General features: G+C 47.3%; 1 protein-coding gene across 2 annotated transcripts in view; it reads right to left on the bottom strand.

Moving 5' to 3' along the window:
- Nucleotides 1–16,314, bottom strand: part of LOC105476473 (zinc finger and BTB domain containing 16) — a 198,016-nt gene that overhangs the window by 33,988 nt on the left and 147,714 nt on the right. The gene's annotated exons all lie outside the window — the stretch shown is intronic.

Below are 16,314 nucleotides of genomic sequence, written 5' to 3'. Positions count from 1 at the left end.
AGTGGTCTCCACTGTCATTTGCTTAATACGCACTTAATTTTAAGTTTTAAGACATGGCAACTTTATTTAATCTCCCAACAGACAAGATCTGGCTTGATTCTCCAATGGAGCTTATTCCCCAAAGGATGAAAGACCCCAGTGATCTGATTTAGGCAGAGCTGGATCAGCAGTTGCCCACGGTTGGTACAGAAAGACTGCCTCAGAACACGAGGACAAAGCGTTCATATTAATTAAGATCTTCATAGAAAGAAAACTCTCTCCAGGGAGTGTCTGTTTGATGATTCCTATTTACTCAGTGATATTGCTGCTTGGCTCTTCCCTACCCTCCTTCCTAAGAAGCCTGAATGGGTTCTGAAGGGAAAACGCACTAGCACAGCCTTTGAATGGAGACTGTAGGGCATGAGGGGGAAGTGGGTGGGCTCTTCCCTTGCAATGTTGGCCACTATGCCAGAAAAACCACCACGGATCGCCGTGATGCTCACACGTATTCTACGACCTGCACAGGCCTGCACGTCTTCAACCCGGGAAACTGGGGAAGCTGTCTACCTAGAAAACTTCTATGATAGAAAGTCCTGCTTTAAAGCCACATTATCTGTGGAGTGTCCCAAGTACAGAAATAAACGACGGGCACCACCCAAAACTCTATGAAACTGCTGTGGTGCCCATCCTCACCCCCAGCTCACTCTGTCCTTATGACCCTCCCTAGAGGGAAGTCGTGGGAGGAACAGCTGATACATTCATTTACTTATATGCTACTTCATTAATGGGGACTGTGACTGCAAGGCAATGGAGAAAAATAAGAATGTTCTAGAGCTTTTCTCCGTCTATGTCTATCAAGCACCCACCAGCCCCTGTGCTAGGTGGTGTCTGGGGAGCCACTGATACAGACTCCTGTATCAGACTGACACAGTCCCTGCCCTGGTAGAGCTTCCCATCTACTGAAGGACACATTAATCAAATGACTCCAGTACTTACACAACTCTCAGGGTTGGAGTTTAAAGCTGAGAAGGGCTCCAAGGTAAAAATCTCCCTGCACCAGCTCCTTGCCACACAAACACTCATCCACTCTTCTGTAAGCATCGGAGGCTAGAACATGACATATTTATACACACTCACATGCATGCATTGCTCACACACTCACACGCATGCATTGCACACACACATCCCCCATCCCAACACCCACAGTGGAGGCCTGAATGGCTGCTATTCAGGGCCAGGGGCCTGGGCTATGTCATTAGAGAATAGCAGGCAAGCAGTTGCTCCTACTTCCTTGTACTGGAAGTCTGCTTCTGCCTGAGCTGATTTATTCCAAGGACCATCTGGGCCCAGAGAACAATGTGCTCTCCTATCTGAATGACCAGCCTATTAGTCATACCCTCTTAACTCGACCCCTCCGTCCACTAATCTTCACACTTTCCTTCATTCCCTTTGACGGAGGCCAAGGACTGGCTCTCTTTTCTCACCTCTCTCTAGGCTGGAGAAGTTCGTCTGGGACAAAGAGCTCTGGCCTCATGCCTGTGGGTCCAGCAGTCAAACCGGGACAGGCTACGTGAAAAGAGACCCGCAGCATTCCCCCTCATTCTCCTAGCCCCGTGGCCTGGTTTAGACATGGGGTGAGCTCACCCTGACAGTGCTCACCCCAGGCTTTCCAAGGCTTCCAGACCCCAAGCCCAACAGAATGGAGAATTCGCTCAAGGTAACTCAGGCCTAAAAGCTCCCCTGGAACTCACTCCACACCACTCTGCACGCTTCCCAGAACATCTGCAAACAGCTTATACAATGCCATCACATCCTTACTCATATTTGTCTTAAATTGTCCTCTGACTGTTTGAAAGACTTTTTTTTTAAAGCTACAGTTCCTCCAGAGCAAGAAAAAAAAGATCGACTTTTATCTCCCTCACAACCCAGGACATAGCCAGGCCCAGAGATACAACTCGATTTTGCAGTAAGAATGAGTGACCTCAACACAGAAACCATAAATCTTCTGGTTGGAATAAGGAGCCTAAGATGCTTCCCATCCCACTCCCCAGCACCTCATCCAAAGGCCAGGCATCTCTGGAATGGGAAAGACCCAGCCACCCACTCAGACCCCTCATCCAGCGTCACACACTTGCTCAGGGAATTCTTTTTGACATTTTAACTTGGATGCTACAGGTTGCTCATGTCTGTGACCTGGAGTGTTTTGTTGGTTGGTTGGTTGGTTGGGGCCTTTTGTTTTGTTTTTGTACTTAACTGGAAAGGGTGATGAAAAAAGGGAACTCTGACCCATGGGGATGTAATAATCTTCAACTCTTCTTTCCCTACCCTGGTTCCCACTTGATGCCTCCCTGCTGTTGTCTCCTCCATTCTAATGAGGTGGAGACCAGTGAGTGCATCCACCACTCTGCCCCAGCCCCACTATACATACACATGCATGTACATGCATATGCATGCCAGCACATGGGTGTGCACATGCGCGCACGCACACACACACACACGGCTCTCACTTTATGCCTTGTGCCAAGACAGAATTGATGGTGATGAGCAAAAGAGACAGGAAAAAACTCAAGCGGACAATTAGCTGGGTGAGGTTTATGGCAACAGGCAACAAACTCAGTCATTTCATGTTTTGCAGAATATAAAAGCGCCGAAACATTTTAATTTTAAATTCTTATCATTGAATTTACTGCTTTTCCCTCGCAATGATTTGTGTTGCTTTTTAATTTTTACAGTCTCTACAGAAGCCAGATGCTACTGCCTAAGGACAAAATAATAAAAACCTACTGCAGTCATGAGTTACAGAACAAAAAAGAAACAAGCAGTTGACAGAAGTTAATATCTCAATTTAACAGTGCTGCTTTGCTAATGATCCTTTGATATGTGTTTATTTAGAAAGGTCTGATCTTGACCTTGAAGGCAAACTCAACCACAAAGTCTTTATGAGAAAAGAAAAAGACTTTATTTATAGATTGGCTTTATGTCAATCACTCCAGCAGCTGGTCCCAAAGTGCCAAGCCACTGGAGGAGGGTGTAGAGGGAGCGCAGCCACCCCTCCCAAATGGAGTGCTCATTCCAGGATCAGTGTGGGAGAGGGGAAGTGGAAGAGGGGTTTCAGGAAATGTAAAGCCCCAGTGGAGCAGGACCCAGGCTCCTGTGCTCCCCTTCTTTGGAAGGAATCAGAGCACTTGTATTCCCTCCAGACAACACAACAGAACCAAGCATGACGACCCTCAGAAAAGAGACACATGTGCAAAGGGATGGTATGTGCAGCAATGGAACCAGCAAGAAGGGTTCACCTGGGTTGGACTTCCAGGAAGGTCCGTGCAGCAGAGCAGGTCCTTCTCTGAGAACTTTCCAACAACAGCCCAGAGGATTGCCCATCCAATCCCCCTGGAAGCAAGAGGGTGGATCTGCAATCCCGTAAATCCCCATCAGTTCTGAGATTATTCTTCAGCCTGTCAGCCTCTTCTCTCCTACTCCGGGGCCAGGGCCCTGTTCACAGGAGATCCCTGGGATCTGACAATGCCAGGAGCTGGGAGAGGAGAGCGCTCCTCACCCTGGAGAGCCCCATCTATCTACAGGGATCCCCACACTGGGTCATACCTTGAGAATCCTCCTCTGAGAAGCCCTCTGCACCTGAGGTCCCAGGCTTCCTGCCTTCCTCACCTTCCAGGGAGCCTGAGATGCTGGCTGAAGGAGGCCGTTCTCTGCTGAGCAATGCCCTTTGCCCCAACTCTCATTCCCACTATGGTGTTCTGCCCTTAACTCATGATGCTTCATGCCCTGCCGTCTGTCCAGGTGAACTCTACTCTCACGGTCTCGGTGACCACGAGGAAGCCAGGAGGCCTCCAGCCCAGACTTCTCTTCTGGGCACAAAATCCATACACCCAGCTGCTCCCTAGATGTTCCACAGGCATCTTATATTCAGCCTGAATATCCAAACCTGAAACCCACATCTTCGCCTCTCAAACCTGCTCGGCCTCGATCTTCATCTCAGCTGTCAGCACTAACATCCTCTTGTCACTCGAGCTAGATGCCTGGACGTCACCCCGAAGGCCTCTATGTCCTCCTGCCTGACATTGGGAATGGGATACCCCAATCCAGCTCATTTTCTATCATGTAAGCACCCCTCATCAGGACAGCCACAAAAGTCTCCTAAACACAGCTCACCTCCCTCTGATCTCACCTGCACAGCACCACCAGTGCGACCTATCCAAAATGTATCTGATCTCATAACTTCCTTTTTAAAGGCTTCCAAGAACTCCTTGTCATCTGTGGATAAAATCTAGGCTCCTAAGCACAGCCTAACAAGGTTCCGTGGCCTGGGCCTGCCTATGCCTCCAGCTGCATCTGCTACGTTCTGTCTCAGCTGAGCTACTCAGAACACAGCGCCACTGTTTCTAAACACATACAGTTCCATTTCTTCTGTCCTTCTCTCCCTTCATCCTGGCTACTTTCTACTTCTTTGAAATCTTGTGGTGTCTTCCTCTCTAGAAGCCTTATCTGTCGCCTGGGTATCTGCTGAGCACCCTTCCTCTGGGCTCCCACAGTATCCTGTGTATAAATATCTCTATTGCTGCACTCAGCATTCTGCATTATAATTGCCTGTTTATGTGTCTGTCTTCCTCACAACTCTGAATTCCTTGAATCAAAAGACTGGGTTTAGTCATCTTTCTATTCCCAGCATTTAAGCACACAGTAGATATGCAATAAATGTTGAATGAATGAGTGGTGAGCTGTCTTGGTTCTTCTGAAAATAATAGGGAACGGGGGATCTTTTAGTGGCATGCCGACTCAGTGAGAATAGGGGACGAGGGGTGGTGACTTCTTATTTCCCTCCATGTCCAGTCTCCCATAAGTCAAGAGAAATGTGTGCGTGCCACAGGCTACCTCCGGTGTGATGAGTTTAGGCTGATAGCACTGTCTTGCCAGAATGTTCCTATGGGCCCCAAACCAGCTGGGGGTGCGTTCCCCTGCCAAAGGTTACCAGTGTCCGAATGCTGGGCTTGTGCAGCAGCCCTTCCCCCTGTCCTTGTCACCTGGCCTCCTTCTGACCAAAGATAAGGGCTGGGTCAGAACCCCCTGTTGACCGGAACAGCAATTCATCAGCCTGGTAAGGGTGGGACAAGGCAGAAGATGGCCCACCAGCCAGTCTGAGCACAAGGCCAGCAGAGGCAAGACTCAGATCATGGGCAACAAATGTCCCAGTCCACCCCCCGGCTCTGCTAGGAAGTAATCAGCACCCAGAACAGGGACTGCATTTGTCCCCACCCATCCAATAGACCAAAGCTGCAGCCTTTACAGGTGCCTGTGTGTGCAAGGGAGAGGGTGCACTGGGAAGAGAGGGTGGAAGAGCTCGTATCTGTCCTCTTCACAGCTCAACAGCTCCATGGAAAGGTTCGCTCAGAGCTGTAGGGCCTGTTCTCACTCAAGATAAGCGAGAGAGGTCATAACAAATGGAAACCACAGCTTTATCTTGGCCTTCCTTCATCAACGCTCCCACACCCCCACCCTGTGTGCTCTGTTCAAGAGCTTCCCTCCTCCAAAAGCCCTTCCATTTCTGGGCTGTCTCCCTGAGTGGTGTACTGGCCTGTGAGTCCAGGCTCCCGCCCCTGACTACTGCAGATGGGAACAGCCAACCTTTCTCAAATAGCCATCAGAGAATGCCTGAATGTTGTACCTAACTCTACCTGTAAGATTTGTAATCACAAAATAATTCAAATTAAACTTTCAAAACATAAAAAAAGACAAGAACTATAAAAAGATAAGGGCATCTATATATGTGCCCACTCACAACTGAAGCAGCTCTGGAGATGGGACAGTTATCAGTCTCTCTTAGGAACATCTATGCAACTCAGGAAGCTCTCACCAATGTCTAACCTAATGCGGCTGCTGCAGCTTTAAAGCTCTTTACCTCTTGCTGTAGGGTAAAGACAAAAGGAGTCTTTCTCTTAATTTCTCTTTTCTTCCCTAGCACACCAGGCAACTTCTCGGTAGAAGCAATATGCTGCACCAGAGAGATATCTAAATGAGCCACCATATCTTTTCCTTCCCCTTTTTTGGAAAGAGCCAATGAGATGTGAGGTCTTGGTCATCCTGGACTGGCAGGGAAGGTAATCTATCTCAGTCCTCCAGAATGAGGAGTCCAAGCCTGGTCTTCAATGAGAAGAAAGAGCAGAGAAGGGAACAAGTGAATCCCTGGGCCACTCAAGAGAAGCAAGAAGGCCAACTTCTAAAACAACTTATTTTACGGCAGGCAGCCAGTGTAGGTCCAGACTGAGTTATGTGTCCTTTGTGTTGAACAACTACTAGTTATCAGGTAAGTCATAAAGGAACATTCGTAAAATTAGATTCACCACTTGTTTTTATAGCACTCATTAAGGGACATAAAAGACAATTCTTTTCAGCGTTTTGGTGCTGAATTATAAATTCAATTAACTGGACACAGTTAACTTCATAGATCCAGAAATCCTTATATCAAAGAAGGAACTTCCACCTATAAGCAGGAAAAAAAAAAGGATAAGCTCCTCTCTCCACCTTCCAAATCCCTCCACCCCAATTGAGCAGTCTCTGACATCGTCACTCATGTCTGCTTTTTCCCCTTCACTTGTGCCTTCTTCTCTGCTTCAGGAAAAAAAAAAAAATCAAAATCAAGAAAACAAACAAACAAACAACCACAGCCTGGCCAACATGACAAAACCCCGTCTCCACTAAAAATATAAAAATTAGCCGGATGTGGTGGCGCATGCCTGTAGTCCCAGCTACTCACGAGGCTAAGGTATGAGAATCACTTGAACCGGGAGGCGGAGATTGCAGTGAGCCAAAATCGCGCCACTGCACTCCAGCCTGGGTGATAGAGCAAGACCCTGTCTCAAAAAACAAAAAAACAAAAAAAAAAAAAACCACCAACCACCCTGAGACTTTAAATCCTCCAGCAAAATACAGAATCTCTCTTCAGCCTCAGTTTACTCCAGGGATAGTAATAGCCATAGTAATAGCCACAGGGCTGCTGTGAGAGTTAAATACAACATAATAATAACATAAACAATAAACCTAGCTGAGTACCTGGCAAGTATGCCATAGAAGATAATGCCATTAATATCATTTTCAAAAAACTTCACAAATAACCATCACGGTTATTAACATCATTTTCAAAAAACTTCAAGTCCTATCTCCTCTACTAACTTTTCCCAGTAATTTAATCAGCACTTATTGAACATATAATGTGTACCAGGCCCTAACTTAGGTCCCGGGGATGGAAAGATGAGTAAGGCTCTGTCCCCTTACTATGGGGGTCCAGACATGAGACTAAATACTGTGTCCTCGTTAACATATTCCTTCTCTAAATTCCTCTCCACGCACCACCCAGGCTGGCATCTGATTACACAGTGACCTTTTGCTGGTCTCTGGCTGATTTATATATGCCTATTATGTATGTCTATATATAGTGTCTCCCCAGCAGATTTATGTCAGAATAGTAGGAAAAGACAAAACAAAACACAAGCGCCAGCACCAGGAAGATCTGGGTTCCAGGCCAGCTCTACAGCTTAAAGAGGCGGAGCAGCAAGTAGTTCAAGTGTGAACTCTGCAGTCATGCATGATGGATCAAATCCCACTCCACCACTACTACTGCTGTGTGACCTCAGGTAAGTTACCTAACTCCTCTGTGCCTGTTTCATCTAAAACCAGGATAACAACAATCCCTGTCTCACAGGGATTTTATGTGGATTCAAAAAGACGACGTGTTTAACATGTTTAATACTACTTAGCTTAAAGCAAATTATACCCCAGAGAAGGCGACCTATGTCTAGCCCTGGTGTTCCTCATCTGGACACAAAAATGTACATCTTGGAAAGTTAATACGAGGACCAAATAAAATAGTCTGAGGTAAGCACGGGCACAGTGTGTGGCACCCAGTGACTTCAGTGAGAATCCAATTACGGCTGGGGTCTCCTCTCATGAGCAAGAAGCAGATCTTTCTTCACACCTTCTTCACAGTGGTGCCCCATCAGTCCAAATTAGCATTCGCTAATTTAATTTGAATGGGAATGGAGGGAATGGAAAAGAATGAGGATTTCTAAAGCTATTCTTTAGAAGGCAATTCTTTGTATTGCATTTTTTAAATGAGGAGGTGGTGGGATGGGGAAGACAACAGGATACAGGACACGTGAATTTCATGCGAGTCCTGCAAATACCTATCTCTCGGCAAATGATTTTTATGCCCGGTGTCCACCTTGGTTCAGTGAGTTGAAAGCGATGGGCAAAGCATTTCATCAAGGCCTCACGTCACCAAAAGCCTGGGTGAGAGTTAAGAGGGTCAGTGTTTCCCTGCAGCAACCAGGCCATGGTGGAGCAGCACAGTAGACTGACGTGTCCTGGCCAGTCACAGCTCTGGGGAGCCCCCTGTGGGCACACAGGGGGTCGGGGGGAAGGGGGAACAGACAGACAAGCTTCCATGGGTGGGCCACTCCTGAGCCACAGAAGGAAGAAACAAAGTTGACTGTTCAGAAGAATGTCCACACCATCCAGTGATGAAGGGAGGGGTGCTGGCATTTTCTACCAAGCAGAAAACACAGAGCCTTCCTTTGCAGATTTTTAGAAAAGGGATCCACAGCAATTCCTCTGGCACATGTGAGCACGGACTGCCCGCTCTGAGGCAGGTGATGGGGGAGGGGGGGATAAGCCAGGTGGTCCCTCAGGGACCCTTCCAGCCCAAGGAATCTAAGAGTTGTTCCCAAGTCTCGAACATCCAGGACTGAACGACAGCAATGGTATCATTACGTTCATCTTCACGTGGCATCCGAAGCAGCTTCAGGAAGCAACCTGGCAGGCTCAAAGGAGCCCTAGGAAATACAGAGAATCACAGCCCAGTGCCTGACTCCGCAACCACGTAGCTGTGCGACTCTACAGCCAAGCCTTTTCACCTGTCAAGGCCCAGTTTCTTTATCTATAACAGGAGAAAATTGCAGCAGAGAATCCCCAAGTCCCTTTCTAAATCTGTATGGCTATGTTAAAGGAGAAGAATGACCTCTTCCCTTCCTGCTCTCCCAAGCAGGGTCCACATCAGACAGGAGTGGACAAGAACTCCAGGAAACTTTGAAAATGCCTGGGGGAGGGGGAGAGACACAACAAAGCCCCTTACTTTCTTTCTTTCTTTCAAAGTCACTCCCAGCTTCTTTGGGACACAAAAGTATCTGTTAAGGTAAGTTAAACCTTCTCAAGATGAATTTTCCTGCTACTTTTAATTAAAAGTTCTTTAGAATTTAAAGAACACTATTCAGAAAAGGATGAAAAAAAAATTCATTGACACTCCCCCCTCCCCCTCTCCCCTTTCCCAAGGAAAAGAAAAAGCTGTTTTGTGCACAGCTCGCCCGGTCCACACTGTACAAAAGGAGGTGGGCTGGCGGCAAGACACATGAGATGACCCTTTGACCCCGGACCGCTGACAAGTCCTCAATGGCATAAATACCAGATAATCAATCACATGCCAGGAGGGCGAGTCCCCCTGCCCTCGCCCCAGCGTTGGGGTTTATGAGAGATACACTGTAAAGAGACGCTGGCTTCTTAAAAGAGGCCCCCCTCAGCATTCCAGGGACCAGCCATAATCCCGAACCAGGCCTGGCCAGATCCTTGACCATCTCGTTTTACAGCTTTCATCGCGAGCTTATAAAGCGCTCTGCCCTCCCCATCCCCTGCTGCAAGCTGGCCTTCTTGGTCTGAAATGAAGTCAAACTCCCCACTGCGAACGCAAATGGGGACTCTGGAAATCACTGCAAAGAAGGCGAGGGCAGAGGACAAGCAGGAAATGGGGCAGGTCGCCAGTAACAGCCCAATGCGGGGGAGAGGGGAAGGGAGCCAACCAGGACCTGGGGAAGTGACGGAGAATCAATAAGGATGATACTGATGACAGTGGTAACAACTGTGCTAACAGTAGTTAGTACTGGCTCAACACTTAGTAAGCACCAAACTCCACAGTAAGCACTTCATGTGTATCCTGTTATCTGTCCTCAAAAATAACTCTAGAAGGTGGGCACTATTACTGCTATGCCCATTTTACAGATAAGGAAGCTAGGTGGAGGGCTCAGAGTTCAAATAATTTGTCCAAGGCCACAATGACAGCTAATGACAGGGAGGATGAGATTTAAACCCACGGAAATGGCTCAGGTCTAGATATACCTCCACCCCACACCACCAAGTCTATGGATTTCTGCCCGGAAGGAGAAGAAGGCAGAAATCATTCTGCACTTTTAGGTCACTCACGTGGCTCATGCCTGTAATTCTAGCACTTTGGGAGGCCAAGGAGGGTGGATCAACTGAGGTCAAGAGTTTGAGACCAGCCTGGCCAAAATGGTGAAACCCCTGTCTCTACTAAAACTACAAAAATTAGCTGGGTGTGGTGGTGCACATCTGTAATCCCAGCTACTGGGGAGGTTAAGGCAGAAGAATCACTTGAACCCAGGAGGCGGAGGTTGCAGGGATCTGAGATCACGCCACTGCACTTCAGCCTGGGCAACAGAGTGAGAATCCATCTTAAAAAACAAACAAACAAACAAACAAAAAATATATATATATCTCAACATATCATCTGAATAGTCAAATCTCCAAGATAGCCAGAAACTAGGCTAGTTTTAGTAGAGAAAGAGTTTGTACATCCAACCCACAAATTCTGAACCCCACTGTGGTACAAGATTCTCATCTCTGTCCTTTAACCCACCTTAGACCCCAGGAGCCCTGGCAGTGAACGCCGTGTCCGGAATGTCTCTAAGGTAATGATGGCCTTCCAAAGTTTTGCTCTTGCTCTGAAGCAGTTTACCATGATTCTAAACTAGCCCTGGCAAACAGGGAAGTGGGGCGAGGAGAAGAAGACAGACGCTCTCGGTAACTAATTTTGATATGCTTTTGTTTCAGGGTCAAAGGTTAAATATGGCCACACTAATCCGCTACTTCCAAAATTAAAGCACAAGGGAGCTTTTTCTGTAGCTTAGCAAGAGGGCTTTTTCTCATTGCTGGGGAAATGGTACTGATCCCGCCCATTGAAGGGGGATGCTCGGCTGTTTGAGACAGAGATTTATGCTAATTTGGACAGAACATCCCAGCTCCCGGCTGCGGCGTTAAAGTTGTTTATTATTAAGACCAAAGTGAAAGAAATGCAAAGTGATTCTTAAAAATTTTAATAGTCCCTCTGTCCCACCCCACCGGCTTTTGAATAATGCTTCCTGAAATGTCCTACAAAGGAGAGAAGAGAGTAAATGCTTGGGAACCTGATACTCACAAACTGTACACACACACACACACACACACACACACACACACACACACACCAGCTTTAGCTGTAAGAGAAACCATTAATGATCAACCCGCACATCTGCAGTGTTTCGCAGAGTGCAAAGTACGCCTCCTTCATCTGCTCTTCTCAGCAGGCTCACTGGGCAAGTGGCTTTTTGACTCTCTTCTACCCATGAGGAAACCAAGCTTCTAAAAGGACAAGCAATTTGCCCGAAGTCTTGCTCCTAATAAGTAGCAGCACCAGGGCTAGAAATGTCTTTGTTCCTGTGGCTGCATTCCTGAGACTGTAGCAGACATACAGATATCCTTCATGAAGAAATACGGGGTCCCCTCAACAAACATGAGACCCACAGCAGGATGCCAGAAGGAACTCTGGTCAGAAATGCCTCTCCAGAACCCATTTTCCTGAAGCTTATCCCTGGGCTATGGTGTACTCCTGAAGTGGCAGGTGAGAGAGGGGTGAACATGCCTGGGGGCCTGAAATTGAGGATTCTCTCTCCTTGCCTCCTGCTCTGACCAACAGCTAAGTTTTCTCTTCCTTAACGCTGGCTGGGGGAATAGTCACCACCCTACGGCAGAGGAGAGCTCCCCAGGGAGGCAGTTGCCTTGCAAGAAATGATTGTCCAAGTGTCAACAACCTGCTGCTTCCCAGAGCCTCAGGGTCAGAGGCCAGGAGGGAGCACAATGGCTTTCTGGAGCTGAAGGGTCCGGGGAGAGGGGCCTCTGGGGATCTCTGGAATGTGAAGGCTGTGAATCCAGGCACCGGGGTCTCCTGTTTTTGCCCTTTTATATCCTTCCTCCCTCCTCAAATCCCAGACAACACTAACCTGAAAGACAGTAGATCAAGAAAGGAAGGGGATGAGTAACAGCCTACATACACATGCATACGCAAAAAAGTTTATTTCACAAGAAAGGGCCAGCAAATCCTTCTCCGGCACACAAAATAAGTGCACCCCAAAGCAGCTTTGAGCGTCTCCTCCTCCTGCTTCCAAACCTTCCCTGCCCACTCACCCCACCAGAGTTGGGCTATCCACCTTTGCTGCACCCATCATGCAAGCCACAAAGAGATCTCCTTAGTCTCTGCCCTCTTCTTGTCTGCTGGCTCCTGAGGGCAAGTCATCTTCGGATGCAGGCACCTGCACAAGTGGTTGCTTGTCAAACCCCACTGAATGAATGAGATTTGCAACAGAATTACACAGTTTGGGGAATCTCTTCCTTCTGAAACTTTCTACACTCTAGAGGTTATGGATCTGGAAGGGTTTGCCTGTGGAATCTGTCTCATTGACCCATTCGGATGACACTGAATCAAAAACCTTAAGATAATCTCTCTTCCTAACTTCTGCCCACCACCTAACACTGAATACTTAATTACTGAATACTTAATCACTGAATGGACCAGTGTTTCCCTCATTATTTTCTCTATCATTCAAAACAATAGTGATTAACTTGCTTTTCTACCGCACTGGAGACCGTGGTATGTGCAGGGAGAGAGCCAGGCAGGTGCAAGATAAAAGCAGCCAAGGGAAGAAAAGGGCCCAGAAAAGCTGGGATGGGAGGCTGTGCAGAGGGCACAGACGGGGGTGTATTGGCATTGCAGGGCACCCTGAAGCCAGAGCCCATGACAGGAAACCCCAGCAACAGGAAACATCACAACGACATCACCTTACATCTGAATCGTGCTTTACTGCTTGCAAAGACCCTACCCCATTCTAAGACCATTTTGGTCCTCACATCCCTTTTTGAGGTATGAAGGGCAGGTATGGTGTCCTAATTTTTCAGACAAGGAATCTGAGACTTGCAAAGGTTGAGTGACTCATCCAAGGTCCTTTAGCTGACAAGTGAAGAGCAAAAATCTGAAGCCAGACAAAAACAGATTCTTCATTCCTGCTTCTAATCAGGAAGCTCCCTTTTGTTTTTGATAAATCATACAATAAACATTTATTGAATGACTATTTGAACTAACACAGTAGAAAGGCCCAAGGCCCCCAAGTGGTTCAGTCTTCACCCTAACTCATGGAGTGGCAAGATAGCTAAGGGCAAGTGGTGTACATCTATGGTGCCGGAGACCAGAAGGGGGGTCAGCTGTGAAAAGGGTGTCATAGAGAAGACAAATGAGCTGAGAAGACTCTATTAACACCAGGCAGGCAAGGCTAGGCATGGTGGCTCATGCCTGTAATCCCAACACTTTGGGAGGCCGAAGTGGGCAGATCACCTGAGGTCAGGAGTTCAGGACAAGCCTGGCCAACATAGTGAAACCTCGTCTCTAATAAAAAATACAAAAATTAGCTGGGCATGGTGGCGCACGCCTGTAATCCCAGTACTTTGAGAGGCCAAGGCAGTAGGATCACCTGAGGTCAGGAGTTCGAGACCAGCCTGGTCAACACAGTGAAACACGTCTCTACTAAAAATACAAAAATTAGCCCGGTGTGGTGGCACATGCCTGTAATTCCAGCTTCTCAGGAGGCTGAGGCAGGAGAATCACTTGAACCTAGGAGACAGAGGTTGCAGTGAGCTGAGATCTTGCCGCTGCACTCCAGCCTGGGCAACAAAGCAAAACTCTGCCTCAATATGTGTGTGTGTACACACACACACACACACGTATATATATGTGTATATGTGTGTGTGTATATATATACACGCATATATATACACACATGTATATCAGGCAGACAAGACACATGAGAGTGTGGGGGTTAGTGGAAGATGCATGGAGGAGAAAAACAGCCAGGAGAGTCTGGGAAATTCCCAGTGGCTCAGTACACGCATCATAGGGGGTGGCAAAAGATGAGGCCTGTGACTCTGATTGTGAGGGACCTTCTAGGCCATGCAGTAGAGTCTAATATTATCTGGAAATTCTAAACCCTGGTTATACATAGGAATCTCCTGGGGAGCTTGAAAATACATCCATATCTGAGCCCCATGTGGGAGATTCTGATTCATCCGGGTTGAGGTGGGAGACTCTGCTTGCTATTAATACATTTTTTTCATAAAGTTCCTCTAAATGATTTCACTGTGTAGTTAGGGTAAGACAACAAGGATCCTTTGAAGGATAGGAGAGAGAGATGCAAGAGTAGGTATGGGTGTTAAGATGCCAGAGCCATCCTTACCGAAGATGTAACACGTGAGGTCAAGCCCCAAAACCCTGGGTTGCAGCCATCAACTCTGCATCCACCCTCCATTGCCACCTTTGTCTTACAGGAATGAGGCAGTCGTTCAAAGACAGCGGGCATGCCACCATCCTGGGGTCTTCTGTGATAAACCTCTCACTGGGGTCCTTTGCCGGTGTCACTTGCCTTCAGACCAACAAGCTGCAGCTGTCAAACCAAGGGCTCCTGAGAGATCAGGCAGAGAAGTAACATGGGGGAAATAGGTGTCTGGCCACAGCAGACTGGATTTGGGGCAGACAAAGGGATGGGGAACCTAAAAACATCACTCCTCAATTCTTAGTGCAGGTATATCACATCCAATTGCCTTGTTTTATTACTTATCTTTTTAGATACGTATGTTTTCCTCCCTAGCAATAGTTAGCTTTCTGAAAGCAGGGCTGAGCCTGATTTTTCTATTTTGTAAAAATGTACAGAGTGCTCAGAACAGCACAGCTAGTAGGCAAAGTGAGGTTGGAGGAACTCCAGGCCATCAGCATCAGGCTTGCTATGGGGGCTTCTCAGGCCCATGTAGAGCCCTAGGGCAGACCCTGACTCACAGATGGCCAAGGAGGGCTGCCTGGGGGCAGAATCTCCTACTCTGGAGATTTCCAGGAAAGGGAAAGAGGAGCTTTTCTGGAGATGGCATAGAGTCGTGGGTAGAGGGACAGAAGGAGTGGTCTAAGACCAGGGATTCCTGGGTTCCAGCCCACAGTGCGTCTCTCTAGCCTGCTGTGTGATCCCAAGCAAATCAAAGAACCCCTCTGAGGCTCAGCATCATGCTCCCTAAAGCCCCTTGCAACAGTTCTACAGTCTAGGAGTCTACAGATTTTAGAATTCTAGGACCCCTAATTAGTCTCTCCCAATGTGAAAACACCCCCACACTGGGATCAGTATATGTAAATGGCAATTCCAGGCTGTACTTTTGAAAGGTGGGCGATGTGGCGCCATGACTCGGTACTGGATGAGACAAGTCCTCTTTCTGAGTAGCAGCCAGGCTCCCTCTTGACATCCAGGAGCTTAAGATTTGGAGCCCAGTGAGTATCCCAGAACAAGGAATCTAAGCTAGGGAGCCAGATGAGGTCAGTGCCAAGACCTTGTCCTCTGGACCACTTCTCTGGAGACAGGGGATCCCGAGCCGTTTCAAAATAGAAAAACCCTTGGTGCTCATTCATTTGTCAAAAGCCTCAAATGTGTTCCCCAGAGGAAAGCAGTCAGAGCAACTCTAGGGCCCAAGGGGCAGCTTTCAAATGCAGAGTCTCTCCCTTGTCAATTCCTGTAACTAAAATGAATATGGAAAAGATAATTACCTTTAAAACATACTTAATACTTGAACACATTATCTCTACCTGCAGAAAAAGAATGTTATCTGATGGGATCTTCCCCATAAGCTTAATCAAATTGCTATCTTAAAACTCTCTGGAGTCCTGTGAAACAGTAATAGAAAATCCGAAGCAGAGGCTGGAAGCATTTTATATTTGTTTGGTTGAGGGGAACGTGCATCCCATCTGACAATGCACACTTAAGAGACAAAGTCATTTCCAATCTGTAATGGATCTTCTCCTACTGGGGGCAGGGAACATTGCATCTGACCCAAACCTGCAATCCCTCTGTTAGCTAACTTCTCCTAAGGTTCAGAGAAGATTTCTTTTTTTAATGCCTTTTTCCTAATGCCTGGTTGGGGCTCATCAGCTCCAGGAAATCTTCCCTAGTTGAGCCTGGGATACTTAATGTATGGAGATGCTTAACTTGTTACTTAACTCTGGGTTTTAACGTGGCAAATGAATTGATGCCTATATTTTCCTCAGTCTGCCCAAGCCCCGGGCAGCGCCATTTGTTAAATTAGTAGCAGAAGTAAATTACCTGCCCAAATCCAGCTCAGGGCGAGTGACCATTTGCAAGCCTA

Source organism: Macaca nemestrina, chromosome 12, assembly GCF_043159975.1.
Source record: "Macaca nemestrina isolate mMacNem1 chromosome 12, mMacNem.hap1, whole genome shotgun sequence".
In the NCBI taxonomy this organism is placed as follows: Eukaryota; Metazoa; Chordata; class Mammalia; order Primates; family Cercopithecidae; genus Macaca; species Macaca nemestrina.
The sequence above is the reverse complement of the archived record's forward strand: the minus strand, read 5'-3'. Positions and strand labels throughout refer to the sequence as shown.